The 16,208-nt window shown below is 47.5% G+C and overlaps 1 protein-coding gene across 2 annotated transcripts in view; it reads left to right on the top strand.

Annotated features, from left to right (window-relative positions):
• Positions 1–16,208, top strand: part of Spata13 (spermatogenesis associated 13) — a 222,753-nt gene that overhangs the window by 39,623 nt on the left and 166,922 nt on the right. Inside the window, exon 1 of one of the 2 annotated variants that reach the window (XM_052733037.1) lies at positions 189–207. The exons of the other annotated variant lie outside the window; for it this stretch is intronic. The gene's annotated coding sequence lies outside the window, so the exon portion shown is untranslated. Of the gene's footprint in view, positions 1–188; positions 208–16,208 lie in introns of those variants that run through there. 2 annotated transcript variants of the gene reach the window in all.

Below are 16,208 nucleotides of genomic sequence, written 5' to 3'. Positions count from 1 at the left end.
AGGGGCAGGGGCAGGAAAGCCTGGCTTCCTGGAAGCTGGGTTCACAGAAATAGCCCAGGAAGTAGAGTGAATGCTGGCGCTTAGGCAAGTCCTGGCTCTCCTCCCACAGTGTTCCTGAAACACCACTTAGAAGTCTAGCTGGACCATATCCACTTGAAGACTGAGTATGGCTGTCCAGTTTGCATGGCGCATAGCTGCATACGCAAAGTAAGTAGTGAGTTTTGCATCGGTTATTTAATATCTTATGGAAAATATTTTGGCCCAGATCTTCCTTTTTTAACATCAAATCGTTTTTGAATTGGCTGTTGATGAGAATAACTTCTGAATAGTGATTGTTATCTTTTTAAATAAAACACAAAAGTGAAGCACAGAGAATATGTTACGTAACTTGGTTAAGTGTTCCCTGTACTTGTGGGTTTGGTCTTCTGAACAGATCCCTTCCTGGTGGAAATGTGTTCTACAAGTCTGAATGCAGAAGACTAATTTAATTTCTCGTTGTGGAGTGGTTCGGCAAATCTCTGTGTAGAGCTGATGGATAGTGAAGAGTGTTCTGTCAGATGCTATCATTCAGGCATGCTGGGAGGCAAAACTTCAGCTCTCCAGGAGCAGCTTGTGAAGAATCTGCCAGGCAGCCCCTTGAAAGTCTGCAAAATATGCCTGGCAGTGGTGGCACATGTCTTTAAGCCCATCACTTGGGAGGTAGAGGCAAGCGGATCTTGAGTTTGAGGTCAGCCTGGGCTACATGGGACGACCCTGTTCAAACAACCAACAAAACCCTGTAAAACAGAACATCAAAAGATCCTGGCATTCAGAGAAGATCCCTGACAATGCAGGGAGCCAGACCCCAACGCTGAGTGCCACTGACCATGAAACCCGATGCTGAACTCAGTAGCTGTCTCAGTCCTTCCCAGGAGCTCCTCTGCTTCGATCAGTGCTCTGACAAATACTAACTAATTATTAAATAACTTATTTCTAATACACAGCATTTATAGTTGTTAAAGTATGCAGAGGATGGACAGCTCTTTGTTTGTTTTACGAGACAGGGTTTCTCTATGTAGCTTTGGTGCCTGTCCTGGATCTCGCTCTGTAGACCAGGCTGACCTTGAACTCACAGAGATCCACCTGGCTCTGCCTCCCGAGTGCTGCCGCCCAGCTCACACATTACTTTTTGATGTGTTCAAGAACTGAAGAATGTGGGGGGGGGGGGGGAAGGGTTGTTTTGTTGTTGTTTTGTTTTGTTTTGCTTTTAGAGACAAGGTCTTGCTATATAGGCCAGGCTGGCCACAAAGTTAAAAGCCTCCTGCTTCAGACTCATGAGTGCTAGGTACTGGCATATACCACCATGCCTCTGGGGGAAAAAAAAAATTCTAAGCATAGGAACTCAGTTCACTAAAACCTTGAATCACCAAGAAATACAAGTCAGATGTGTTTTGTGTATTCACTGGTGGTTCTCAGCTTGGCCCAGCATCAGTCTCCTAAAGTTAAATCACAGCTTGCCTGGCCCCTGCTCCTGGCTGTGTGGGGCGAGTTCCTGAGAATTGTTTCCTTGTTGATGCTGGCCGGTCAGGTTCTAGGACCCCTGAGAACCTCCGTGGAGGTGGGGCTGGGACCACATGGGGTCTTGAGCCCTTGGCACAATGCCAGCACATAGCCTCTCATCTGCCAAGAATGACTTGTATTAGGCACTTACTACAGCTGCTTCTCGGGCTAAGAACTTCACAAGGACAATCCTCATCTAAGTCACACGGCACTTACCAGTCTGAGCTAGCTTGTTTCCATTCTACAGAGGGAAAGATGGCTCTTCAGCGAGAGTGCAGTAGACAATGGCAGGTACTTTGAGGATTAGACTGAAAATTAGATAGATAGATAGATAGATAGATAGATAGATAGATAGATAGATAGACAGACAGGTAGGCAGGCAGACAGACTGACCCTTGGACAATGTTTTCTTTTGGTGACTGTTTTTCAAGTTCTTAACCAATTCATGTCAAGGATAAACTTGGGAATTTTTTTTTTTTAAGGAAAAGTCTGTAAAAATTTAAAAGAAAGCCGGGCGGTGGTGGCGCACGCCTTTAATCCCAGCACTCGGGAGGCAGAGCCAGGCGGATCTCTGTGAGTTCGAGGCCAGCCTGGGCTACCAAGTGAGTTCCAGGAAAGGCGCAAAGCTACACAGAGAAACCCTGTCTCGAAAAACCAAAAAAAAAAAAAAAAAAAATTTAAAAGATGTTTTCGAATTTATATATATTGGCCAAATGAGTTTTTTGTGTGTTTTTCCCTAAGTAGCTTCAGGACATGGGCCTGAGGAGCCTAGCATCTAGCCATTCCCTTCAGGGGACATTTATCTAGGGGTTTAAAGGAGGCTTTTGCCCCACCCCCCATCTGAGGTGGCCTCTGCATAGTGTCAGCCACTGTCATTCCAAAAGGATCCTCTCAAGGGCCCAATGGCTCACTCAGAAAAGCGAGGACTTCCTGGGTTTCCCTGACTGTCTTTTCTAATTCAGCTCAGGCTTTGGACCTGCCCCTAGACTACTGGTGGGGTGTCTTATCTTCGATCTTCACTGTAAACAGTGGTTTGACAGCTAAAGTCTGCCTAAGGCTGAATAGGAGACCAGAGAAAGGGATTTTAGCCCAAGCTGCCTGCCTACAATCCCTTCGAGGGACGCCAGCCTGGACGAAGCTTCCTGGCGGTAATTCCGTGGTGCAACCGTAGTCCCACGAACCTCTTAATCAGGGACCCAGTGCTCAGGTTTTCTTCAAATAGCTACGGGGTATCGGCTATCTCCCACAGACAGGGCAACCACGAGAAACAGTCGCCAAACGGAGAACTGGTTGATTTGTTTATTTCAGCTGTCTCCAAGCAAATGGATGGGCTCGCACCCTGCTGAGACCGGTGTCTTGAGCAGTCTGGGCTTCCCGCTCTCCCTGGTCTCTGGGAATTCCCTTTCCTCCAGTGCTTCATTGCCTATTAATGATTGCTGAGGGACCGGGAGTGTGGCTGAGGAAATTCTGCAAGCTCCTTGCCTCCGCGAATGAGCAGCTCTGCTCCGGAGTTGCCTAGACTTCTGGCTACCGGCTCCCTGGTGCTGTTGTGCTTGAAGGAAGATTTAGGGCTCTTTTCCTCATTGTTCCTAATGTACCGGCGGCAACAGCAGCCACAAGGAAAATGGCTTTCCCCACTTTTTCCACACAGAGTCTTTGTGGGCAGATTGCCTAGATTCAAATTCTGGCTCCGCCAGCCAATAGCTGTGTTACTTTGGGCAAGTTTCTCTGCTCAGCTTGCTCACCTGTAAAATGTACACGATGATAATACCCCGTTCCTGGAGTCCTATGGAGATTAAATGAGACTAAATGTTAAGGGACCAATGAGATGCTCAGCAGATTAAGCACCTGCCACTCAAGGCTGACAGCTGGAGTTTGGACCCCATAAAGGTGGCAGCAGATAACTCAGACATCAGGGCTCCTCCCTAATCATGTATACACACATGCACAATAATAATACATTTCAAAAAAAAAAAAGATTAAACATGAACACTTCTGAATGCTTACAGAGATTTGGACACCAAGTAAATGCAGTCGGCCTTCCACGGGGGTGGGGGTGGGGGTGGGGGGTGGAAGGGGAGATGGGGGATGGGGGATGATGTATATATTTTTAAACTGTGCATTTACTTAGCGTTGGGTAAACAGTTCAGTCAGTAAAATGCTTTCTGTGCAAGCATGAGGAGGACCTGAATTCAACTCCCTGTACCCACATAAAAAGGCAGGCACAGTAGCTTATGCTTGGAATCTCAGCACTAGGGAATCAGAGACAGACAGATCCCTAGGGCTCACAGCCTAGCCTAATCATCAAGCCTCCAGGTCCAGTGAGGGAACCTGCCTCAAAAGACAAGGTGTAGGACTTCTGAGATTGACTCATGGCTGACCTCTGGCCTCCAAGCACATGAGAGTACATGTGCAGGGTACCTGCTCACACATACATGCACATAAGAATGTGTGTGTGTGTGTGTGTGTGTGTGTGTGTGTGTGTGTGTGTGTGTGCACGCTAAACATTATACAGACTTTTGTTGTTATCCTCTATTTACTTTGTGCTAGTTACAAGTTAGCTACAGGTAATTTAAAGTGTTAAAAAGAATGTGTGTAGGTTCTGTACAAAAACTCTACCATTTGACACAAAGGCTTGAGCACCCTGGATTTGGGCACAAAGGAAGGCTCAACTCCATAGTCGCCATTGTTATAGCAAATGCATAACATGGACACCAAAATAGCTTTTGAAAACAGCCTTGTGTACTGGTGAGAGCTGGAGGGTATATTGCCTCAGAGTTCTTGCAAGTTACTAGAAGAGACCAAACAGGTTTGCAGCCTTGTCTTCAGGAAGGTGGCTGGAGGCGACATCAGGAGCAGTGACTGTGGAAAGTTTCCGGGGCTAGAGTTTCTGGGGCAGAAGGACACAAGATAACAATGAAAAAGAGGAAGTAGGGCTGCCTCAGCCTTGCTGGCTTTAAAAAAGTTACAAAAGCAACCTAGGTCCACTGGGAAATACACAGGCATGTTTAAAGTAGAAAATCAGTCTGTAAGTGTTCCTCCACCCCGAGGTATCTATTGTTAATTCCCTAACGTGTTTCCTGTTACAGGCTTTCTAGATAACCTGGGCAAAATTTGCCCACGGGAAGGGAAGGTTCCGGAACCCCAGGCATTCCAGGTACCACTCCACAAAAGTTGGGCTGGCAGTGGAGCTGTGGTTCTGGCGCCTGTGAGTCCAAACCATGTCCACAAAAAGAAGCAATGAGATTCACTGGAAGTATGTCCGGCAGCCTTTGCCCTCTTGCCTAACCCAGAGTGTTTGGGGCTGAGTCTACTGAGCACTAAAAAAAAATGTGAATTCAACATAGAAGGCAGCTGTCTGAACCTGTGTAGAGAAAGCAGCTGATGCTGAGGTAGCTGGAGATTCTGTTGTATTTTTGCATGTTGGAGATTGAACCCAGGGCTTCTCACCTGCTAGACTAAGCTGGTGTTTTAAAGATATATATATATATATTTGGGAAATGCTGATTTGGTTTGACTGTTCGATCTGAACAGTCTGCAGTGGTTTGGATATAGTTTGGGTATTGAGAAGTTCACTGCTGGGAGCTTGGTCTCTAGTGTGGAGGTGTTGAGGTGGCGGGACCTTTAAGAGGTGGAGCTTTGTGAGAGGTGATTATGTCATCAGAGGTGCTCCCTCAGAAGGGATTAATATGGTTCTCAAGAGACTGCCATCACCTCCCTCAGAGGGTTGGTATAGAGAGGGAGCCTTCCCAAGTCTCTCGGGTGTCTTGCCTCTTGTGTACACTCCCATCATGGTACCTACCATCCGCCACATATGGCACAGTCCGTTGCTCAGGGCCTTAGCAGAGTGGGAATAGATAAAGCCACCTAGTCTTGGGCTTTCAGGTTCTAAAAACTGTGAACTTAAATAAAATACCTCAGATGTTTTAATATCCAGCCTCAGATGTTTTGCTCTAGAAACAGAAACATACTAAAAAAAATTATCGCTTTAGAATCTTTCTCATTTTCCATTTATAAAATAAAGCACAGGGGAATGGCTATCCTGTGGCCCAGTCTGGATGCAAACCCAGTTCTCTCACCTCAGTCTCTGAAGTGCTGAGATTAAAGGCTAAGTGCCATGCTCAGTTTAAACTTCTCTCTCTTAAGTCACTGACTCCCCAGAGCAGGCTGCAGGAACCACCCCCCAACACCATCTGAAGTAAGGCAAGGTGAAGAGGAAATACTGGCCATGCCTCCCTATGCTGTAGCAAGATGTCAGACCCCACCGTAGATTTTGGTGAAGGCAGCAGACTGTAAGTGGGTTTCTTCAATGAGTGTCCAACAAGTGTAAGCAGACAGAGGCATTCAATCACTTCCAAAGCTGAAGCGTCAGGGGCTGGGGTCGATAAAACACCTGCTGAGAAAGCATGAGGACCTGAGTCCAGATATTCAGCACCCATATGAAAGCAGGGTGTGGCTGCAGGCATCTGTGAGCCCCGTGCTGGGGGTGGATTCCTGGGCCTCTCTGGCCAGCCATTCCAGCAAAAATAGTAAGCCAGGTTTAGTGAGAGACCCCGCCTAAAAATTTACATGGATACCTGATAGAGGAGGATGCCTGACATCCACTTCTGGCCTCCACATCTCCACATGTACACACACAGGTGAGTGTACCTCTGTATACACATGTACATATGCACACACACACACACACACACACACACACACACACACACACACACAAACATACACACACCATGGCTAAAGAACCAATTTGATGTATCTTTTCATGTTTCATTTAGTTATCTCATGTTGTGTGATCTCACTTTTAATAGCTGTAATGAGCCAGAGGAGTGTGACTACTCCTTTGGGTGTGTGTGTGTGTGTGTGCTCACACATACTCATGCTCGCTTCTTTGTTTCTCAGACTCACCTGAACATTTGCGGTGGTATCAGATGTCTATAGGGCATCGTCAGTATTTTGGTTGGCAGGAACAGAAACTCCTGGGTAAGAAGGGGTGGAGGTAGGCAGGAACTCTCTACAAATGTGATGGCTCCACTGTCCCCCTCTCCTTTGCTAGTGCCTCCCTATCCTCCCTCCTGAACATGTCCTCTGAGGCTCTCCCTGATTTAAGCATATGCACAGCAGTGGAAAGGTAGGCAATGGTTTCGAACTAGTGCTGGCCAGCCAGAGCTGCCTCTTCTGTATTCTTCAGCATAGGAGCCTATGGGGAGGTTGGTGAGAGTCACTTCCTCTAACAAAATCAAAGAAAGTTCTTAACTGTGAGAAAGGACAAGTCTTCCCGTTCCACATGAGGGCTTCCATACTGCGCTAGGAGAACACGGGGGCCATTCAGAGTTTCTGGGTCCAGGGAAGACCCAGGGGCAGGAGTGAGAGGAACACTTGCTTGCTTTCTTGCAGATGTGGGTGAGTGGTGTTAGTTTCTCCTCTTCCACATAGACAGAGGATGAAACTCATCCCCGAATGGGAGACACATAGACCTTTAGCTTCTTCCCACACTTTCCAAAACTCACCCAGGAGAGACCCAGTGTGTTAAGGAGTAAGGAGAGTTGGGCAGAGTGGTCAGTCTCTCTGGTGTAGATTCATAGCCATGGGGTTTCTTCCTCATACTTGGCTAATATCTCAGGATTGAGAGATGGAGGGTTTTTTGTTTTGTTTTTATTTGTTTGTTTGGTTGGTTGGAATCAGAAAGGAGGCTAGAGTTCCTTTGGGAAGTGAGCATCAAGGAGCAGAGGCAGTGGGATGACTCTGGGGGAAGTTTACCTTAAGAAAAGAAGGAAGGAGCCAGAAGACAGATGGACAGCCATGGGCAGGCACTTTTCATGGAGTTAATAGGTGCTCAGAAAAGTCTGACCAGTTAACAGGAAGTCAAAATAAGTGATGAGAGGAGGTAAGAAAGTCCACCCTGGCATATAGTTCTCAAAGCTTGTCTTTCGACAGAGCAGGATCTGGACAGCAGAGTCGCAGGCTCTGGCCCAGCCCTCATGTACAGGTGAACCAGGACCATGGTGTCAGGCATAGAGTGGTTTGTCTTGCCCTCCTGACCTAGAAATGACAGGAGGAACTTCACTCGCTGCTCTGTGATGCAGGGCCGCCCTCTGGTACACCAGTGGATGGAGTCAGGAGCTGCTGGAGCTTGTGCTGCTGAAATGAATGGTTGAGGCTGGGAGCTGGGGGCTGGAAGGGAGGTCCAGCCTGAGCACTAGGAAGCAGTTTTACATAAAATTAGTAAGAAGTGGAGGGGCTGGGGAGACTGTGAGGGCCCATTAATCCTCAGATCCGGAGTTTAAAAAGCTGGGTGGAGGCAAGTGGATCCCTGGGGCTTTCTGACCAGTCATGCTGTGCATGAGGACTATGTCTCAGTGAGAAAGTCTGTCTCAGAAAACAAGAGGGAGAGTGAGTTCCTAAGGAATGAGGACACCAAGCAGATGACATCTGCCTTCCTCAGACATGAACCCACACGTACAGACCTACCCACATACACAGTAACATGCACATGCTTTCATGCATATGTTCACACACACATGCAGAAAGAGAGAGAGAGAGAGAGAGAGAGAGAGAGAGAGAGAGAGAGAGAGAGGGAGAGGGAGAGAGAGAGAGAGGGAGAGAGAGAGAGAGAGGGAGACAGAGAGAGAGGGGGAGAGAGAGAGAGAGAGGGAGGAGAGGGCCTCAAAGTCAACTCTCGGTCTCTAACTGGGGCCCTGGTTGCTCCGGTTAGTTTGTTGTGGGATATGTGTACACTGTGTAAAGATGTATTGCTGTGATTGGTGTAATAAAGAGCTAAACGGCCAATAGCTAGGCAGGAGAGGATAGGCAGGATTTCTGGGAAGAGAGAGGAAGAGGAAGAGGAATACAGGCACTTGGATTTTTGCCAGCAGACTTGGAACAAGTCAAATGTGCCATACTAAAAAGAGGTAACTGAGCCACGTGATAGAACATAGATTTAAAAATATGGGTTAAATTTAGTTATAAGAACTAGTTGGTAACAAGCCTAAGTTAAAGCCAAGCTTTTATAATTAGTAATAAGTCTCCATGTCATTACTGGTGGACTGACAGTCCCGACAAGCAAGTATACTTAAAACAGCTAGACGTGGGTGATCTTTTCTCCAAAAAATACAGTGACAGTCCACAATAACAGTTGTGCTGATCCTGAAGTTTTCCTAGGCACAAGTAGAACAAAAAGACACCAAAAATAGACTTTATAATCTCTCTCATTAACATAAAACTTCCTTGCTATGAAGTGTGCCATGAAGTTCTTCGTTTTTATTGTTTTGGAGATTATTTTTAATATTTATTTTAAAAAATATTTTAATATTTATTTCATATGTACAAGCATTTTGCTCACTAGTGTTTTGCTTGCACATATGTCTTATGTTTTATGTGCATTCTAGAACTGGAGTTGTAGACAGTTATGAGCTGCCATATGGGTGTTGGGAATCAAACCCGGGTCCTCTGCAAGAGCAACAAGTGCTCTTAACCACTGAGCCATCTCTCCAGCTCTCTCCTTCATTACTGAGAAGAGAAGAAGGGCAGAGGTTTGGGAACTAGATAGAAAAGGGTTGGAGGTCCGGCACGTGGGTTATGTGACTTGAAGTCTTGAGGGGAACCCTTCAGTCCTTTCCTTTCAGCAGTCTGTGGAATGAAACTGGCACTCACCCCCCTTAAATCCCTGATCACAACCTGTCAGGAGGTCCTGGCTGCCAGCAAGAAGAATATTAGATGAAGGAATTATTTAGGCGGAGGTGAAAAGGTTGGTACCGCTCTCCAATCCGGGGCATGTGGTAACACTGTAATAAAATACAGATCAGCGTGAGAGACGTGTAACACCTGTTTAATCAGCTTTCTACGTGTGGGAGAGTCCAGAAGTGAAGACACAAAGGCCCCAGGGACACATCATTTTTCTGCTTAACTAAGTGAAGAAGGGGCAGGTGTGCGGGAATGCAATTGAACAGCAGGGTGTGACTATTGGTTACAGGCTGAGGACCCCAGCCAGGCCTGCCTGCTCCTACTCTTGGCTATGGGTGGCACCCCTTCCCCCGTAACAGATTTGAAGCAGGACCCTTTAGAGTCAAGATCTTACAATCCACTCTCAGACAAGGCTGGTGGACAGTTCCTTTCTGGCAGAATCCAACACAGATGTGCAGGGGTGGGGGTGGGCCTGGCATTAGGGGTACTGTGGCTTTGTTTGTGTCTAGGACTGCCTTGGGAAAGAGGAATTCCGGTTTCTGTGGCCACCTTGTAAAGAAAGGAGGACAGGAGTGAAGGGCAGGAGGGCAGTGGGAAGCTTCATATCCAGTATCCCTCAGTTCAGAGCCAGCATCCCTCAATGCCATACTTCAAGGCACCCTTTTCTCAGCTCCAGTGTGGTGAGCTGTGGCCCAGGCCTTGAAAAGTCACAAGGATAGTGCTTTTCCCAGGCTGGTGACAGCAGTCACCTTCTTCACATCCTAGGGGGAAATGGGATATCCCAGAGCCTGGAGATGGACAGACAGCCTTGCCAGTGTGTGCAACAGTTAGTCGGGGGCTGCAGGGGGAGGGGTCAGCAGTAGGATCTCATTTCCTCCCCTCCCCACTTCCAGTCCCGGCTTGTGCCATGGGACCCTGGAGGTCCTGGATATAGCCTTACGGAGTGGCCTCTAGGGACACAGCTGAACGGGAAAGGTGACGTGCAGGCAGGTCAAGAAGACAGAAGATGTCTACCCAGGAGGGGCTAAGGAGGTAAGCCAATTGACCAGCCGCCTCAGGTGCATTAGACTGCTTTAGAATGCCTTAGCCTGTCTGTCTCAGAGCAGATGAGGCACGTTCTCACAGGACAGACGCAGAGAGCCTTTCCAAAGGGGGTGGCCTGGTACCATGTCATCTCCTCTCTCAAGCTGGACAGGTACAGAGGACAGGTTGACCTCCCAACCCTAAGAAGGACCTAAGATATGAATATTCTACCTTATATTATGATCATTGCTTTTAAAAACTACCAAGTGCAGACTCATACCTGGTATTAAGATGTTTGGGAACAATGAACCATATCTCTTGTAAAATGGCATTTTAGTGCTCTTACTCTTTAAAAACATGCAAAAAAAAAGTAACTTAAAAAAAAAAAAATTTTCTACCCTCCAAAACCAAATAATAGTTGTTGTTGTAAAACAGTCAACCTCATCTGATTGCTGCAACCTTGGGACAAACGTAGTTCCCAGGAAACACTGTTTTTCCTTTAGTGGTCACTAGCTCCTCCGCCGGTTTCTACTGAGTGTGTGTTCTAAAGAGAGGACTCCTGCAGCGGTAGACCTTAGATCTAGAGTCCAGTGATTTCGGCTGAAAGGGGAATTGTCCGGAATCCAGTGCCAGGGTGCAGGTCTGCCTCTCACAGCCCACACTAAAATGCCAGGGGTCAGGGGAACACCCAGAGATCAAAGAATTAGTGGGAAATCGGTCCTGTGTGGGCGGCAGGGGGTGGGACTGGGGGCGGGGGACAGGAGCCCAGCTCTGACTAATTCTTCCATTCCCATGCTCTATCCTTTTAACCCTTGAGTTTTATGACAAAAAGCTGCCCCAGACACAGACAGAGCTGGTCTCAGGACATGCTAAGGGCAAGACAGAAAGTTTGGAGCACGTTCTCATGGCCTTCTTCACTCAGCAGAGTTTGGGGGAAGGGAGAAACGGCAAATTTGACCTTTGCTGGGGGCCTGTGGAAAGCCTTATCTGATGTATACCTGCAGGAAAATGAATAGGAGGGGACCCTCCCTATCAAAGGGAGAGTGGCAGCTTCGATTCTTGTATCTTTGTATCTGTATCTTTGGGCACTGTGCCCAAAGGCTGTTTGATGGACATATATTTATCATTCAGGGCTGAAGTCAAATACACTTTTGTCCTTTTGTTGGCCAAAAGTCCTCAGTCCCCAACTTCCCCCAGGAATTAAGCCAAGCACCAACAGGAACCAGGCCTGGCTCTCAGCTTTAAAGACAAAGAAAAGTATTGAATGACATTTGTTAGAAATAAAGAAAAATTAAGGCTGGGGTTTTTAGCCCAATGGTAGAGTGCTGGCCTAGATGAATGAGATTCGGGGTTCCATCCTTAGACCAAAAGAAGGAGAGAGGGAAGAGGGGAGGGCTGAAGAGAGAGAAATGTACGAACAGCTTTGTTCAGGGCCACAGCGATGAACAGAAAGACCAGAAGCACAGTCTTGCAATGGTGGAAAGAAACTGGGCTCAGCTCTCTGCAGCAGGAGCAAGTTAGACTCCAGAGTTAAGGAGCAGATCAGGATCATCGGAGATGGGAATTGGCTAAGAAGAAGCAAAACCCACCCAGCAGGATTCTTGCTGGAGACAGGCCCGGGTACCCAGCCACCTAGCCATTGCCTGGGGGTATGGAGCATGAGACACTTGATCAGGCTTAGAAGGGCTCTGACACAGAGGAGGGTGCTCTGGCCAAACCAGTCCTCAGGGTGACTTTGCTAAAAGCAGGAGTTTGGTTTTGTTGTTGTTGTTGTTTTGCTTGTTTGTTTTGTTTTTAGATGTACACAGAAAAGCCTAGAATTTCCTGGAGTCTAAGTGTGGCCTGCAGAGATTTTGTATTGTACCCCCAGCAGCTCTGGGGTGGGGTTAAAGGTTAAAATTATCTCATGACCCCAAGCCAGCGACTCAGAAGGATACTGTGGTGCAGAAAGCCACCTTTCTCTAAGACCTCAGCGTTTTAGCTAAGTGCAGAGGGGAACTGAGGCCATCTGGAGGCTCCCTACCCGACCCTTTCCTTCAGGAAGTCTCCCTCTGCCCAGAGCTGGCACTGGGCCTGCAGGCTGGCGCCATCCCATCTCAGGGCCAGTGTTTGCTGGAGGTATGTTTGCTCTGTGCCTTGTGTGTGCCAGGTACCACGTGTAAAGGAATGGAGCCAGGGGAGTCACAAGTCCCTGTGCCCAGGAGTCCACCCTGGAGAACACTGGATAATGCAATGGCCGACAGCTTCGCCCACACAAGCTCATGGTGGCCATGACTAAGGAGCAGAGCCTTGACCTCCTGCAGCTAAAGCAGAAGCTCTCTTTGGTTTCCACTGTGGGTCACTGTGGGTGTCTACCCACAAACAAATAAAAGGGAATCAATTCTAACACTTTTAGGGTGAGGAGTTAGTAGAGCCAGGGTGAGGCTGAAAGGCAGGAATGTTGTTAGCAGTAGGAAACACGGGACAGATACTCCAAACTACCAGTCATTCTGTTTCCCTCCTAAGAGCTCAGAGAGAAAAAGCACCTACCTTCCCGGACTCCCTTGCTGCTAGGGTTGACCATGTGACCATGCTAGGGTTCAGCCATAAGGTATGATGGAGTCAGTAGTGAGGCTTCTGGAAAGCTTCTTAAAGGAGATATCCTGACAAGGTACCAGGTGGATGTTGCCCTTGTTCTTTGCCCTTCGTCCTGGTACAGAGATCAGGGAGCCATGTTGCCATCTCTTGTATTTGGCAGAAGGTAGTTGTGATCACACATTCAACATGTAACACAAGATGCTCTCAAACTTGCAGCAGTCCTGCCTCAGCCTCCTGAGTGCTAGCACACAGGCCTGCACCACTAAGCCTGCTTTACCTGGTCTCTCACCTCAGATTCAAAGTCACAGGTTATCTATAAAGAAAAATCGAAAGAGCCTGGAACCTGACTGCATTGTAAAGATGCTACCACTTGCAGATCATGTCGAAATCTGGTCCCCAGGGTGCTGGAGTGTGGAGTGAGTGGTCATGAGGATTAATTCCTTTCTCAAGGCTCTGGGTTACTTACCAAGAGAACAGTTAGAAATGGAGACTACCCCATGTTTTATCTTACCTGCACATTCCTGTTTATGTTTGCACCAGGCTATGACATTTTGTAAGGCCCAAACCATATGTAGCCTCCTGGTCTTTGACATCTAGCCTTATGATCGGGCTGGGCAGTGGTGGCACAGGCCTTTAGTCCCAGCACTCAGAAGACAGAGGCAGGCAGATCTCTGAGTTTGAGGCCAGCCTGATCGACAGAGCTAGTTCCAGGACAACCAGAGCTACACAGAGAAACCCCTGTCTAGGAAAACAAACAAACAACAAAATAAAAATAAGAATCATGATTTGAATCAAACTCTTTCTTTTATAAATTACCCAGTCTCATGTATTCTGTTATAGCAACAGAGTATGTCTTGAGTCTCCTGCTTTGGCAGAACAGCACAAATCTGTTTAGTTATGCCATTCCCCATCACCCCTCCACCACCCCCCACACCCCATGGCTAGCAGAAGGCAATCTGACTCCTGTTGCCCTGCAACAGAGCACTCTGAAAGATAGCCAAAGAGCTGAGTCCAAGTCCTGGCTCTAGACCTGAGTCATTAGTGTGGGACCTTAGACAAATGTCCAGAACCTCTGAGCCTCATTTCCTTATCTGGGAAAGTGGAGTGATGGGCTGGGGCTGTAGCTCGGGTGTCAGAGAACTTGCCTAGTGTGCCTGAAGACTGACATTAGATCTGTAGCAATAAATAAATATATTTAGCTGGATATGGTGGCATACACCTGCAATTCCTGCACTTGGGACAAGGGCAAGAGCGATCTCAAACTTCAGGCCAGCCTGAGTTACACACAAGACCCTATCTCATACAAGGAAAGCCAAGGGGTAGAGACCAGCTCTGGTCTCAGCTTTCATCTATGTAGCTGTTGGGGTTGGGGGAGGGAGAGGGCAGAAATACCAGGCAGTAGCTTCCCCTGTACTGTGTGCAGGTTTCCCATGCACCGCCATGATGTCAGACAGAGAAGGATTGAGAATTCCTCCTGATGTACTGTTATATCAAAAGACAAAAGAGCTAAGGTACTCAAAGGTACTTAGTGCTGGGGCAAGAAGGATGTCATACATGGATGTCACAGTTGAGGATCAAAGGGAGCCAATGTCAGAAATGTCTCTACTGTCCCTGGTGGCAGGTGGACTCAGGGTTGGGTGTAAAGAGGAAATGTTGGTGCCCAAAGACCTAGTGGGATGAGACTGGGAGGCCTGCATGGACCAATGATAGCATAGAGGTCAGCTGCTCCTGGGAAACATGCCCTTGGCTCAGCCACTGCCAATGAGGAAGGGCAAGAGAACATGAAATATCTGAATGTTCGCCTCAGTGAGGTGAAGCTAACTCAGTGGAGCCTGCTTAAAGCCTTAATAACCATATCAAGTCTTCTTGTGCCTCCAAGAAGCAGCAACAGTCTTAGGATATCTGAAAGCAGTGTTAGGAATTAAAATTATCACCCTTCTACACCTATGGGTCCTGCGTCTGTGGATTCAACCAACAGTGGATTGAAAGTATTTGAAAATAATTACATCTGTGCTGAATGTAAACAGATGTTTTCCCTTGTCATCACCCCTTATATGCAATGACCTCTGTGGCTGCAGTCACATCAAATTAGGTATTCAAGAAACGATCTGAAGCAAAGAGACTATGTGTGGATTCCATGAAGACACTATGTCATGTTATACAGGGGAACTGATCATTCACAGGTTTAACTATCAATGGGTTCTTGGAACTAATCCATTTCAAATACCAAAGGGCACTGTATCTGTGTGCCTTCGAACATGGTCTGCAGATGGCCATACTTTGCCCATAGCCACAGAAGGGTTAATGTCAGTGAGCACAGGGAAGAGCAGACAGAGCCCCAGGGAACTAGATACTCCTGCTGAGCTGGGACAGGTGCTAGAGCTACCTGGAGCTAAGGGAAGAAAAGCTGGTCCTGCAAGTAAAGTACAATAGGCAGAGACTCAACAGGTGGTAGGTAGACCGCAGGGGTGGAGGAGAGTTGCTTCAGTAACAGGTGGGTGGGTGGAGTGGCCCAGCAGCTCTCCTGCTCCAGAGACTTCAGCAGGTGGCTGGGGTGGAACTGACAGCCCCACCCCCCATAGCTCACATGTGGGACAGACAGCAGAGTCAGTGTCACACAGAAAGATGCAAGAGATTGTGGAGTTAGGGGTCTTCAGGAGCAAGGAATCAGGACAGGTGATCAAGACAAAGGTATAGGCATGGCCTAGATCTCCAGGAAATGGCCTCTAGGAGACATTTGGTTCAGTGGACAGACTTGGGACCAATACCTCATGGAACAATGTTTCACCAGACCCTGCTCAAGACTCCTGGCCCAAGGAAGGATGGACCCCAGCACTGGGACACAAGGGTAAGTGTGTCCAGGACAGATATATGTGCAGCTGGAGGGGGAGGGACAAAGAGAATAGAACAGTGTCTGGGAGGACCCGAAGGAAGGTGACATCAGTCCAGAGATCATTAAAAGCTACATTTGTGGACTGCAGCTGGCAATTGATGTCGTCCCCCCCTCCCGCCGCCAAGCACACACATAATCCAAGGGCTTTCCTGCCTTTCCCTCAGCAGAGAGAGCAGCAGGTCCCCACTTAGCTGTCAGAGATGTCTAAAAATAGACAGTATCAACAAGCATGTATTGCACTTTTCACTATACGGAACACCAACAATAAAGCTTTATTTATAAAATCGGTACAACAAGACATTAAGAACAATATTTATGAATACATACTTGTAACAATCACTGTAATAAAAGCTATCCAATACTTATGGACCACTTATTTCTGCAATCTTCTATTTTATATTTTTGGACCCCAGTTGGTCTCCAGGAATCGAACTACGGAAGGTGAAACCACAGATAAAGGGGAATTTCCACGAGCACTGACAGGCTCGGGTGA

The sequence above is a fragment of the Peromyscus californicus genome, unplaced genomic scaffold, assembly GCF_007827085.1.
Source record: "Peromyscus californicus insignis strain IS unplaced genomic scaffold, ASM782708v3 Scaffold_12__1_contigs__length_115047231, whole genome shotgun sequence".
In the NCBI taxonomy this organism is placed as follows: Eukaryota; Metazoa; Chordata; class Mammalia; order Rodentia; family Cricetidae; genus Peromyscus; species Peromyscus californicus.
The sequence above is the reverse complement of the archived record's forward strand: the minus strand, read 5'-3'. Positions and strand labels throughout refer to the sequence as shown.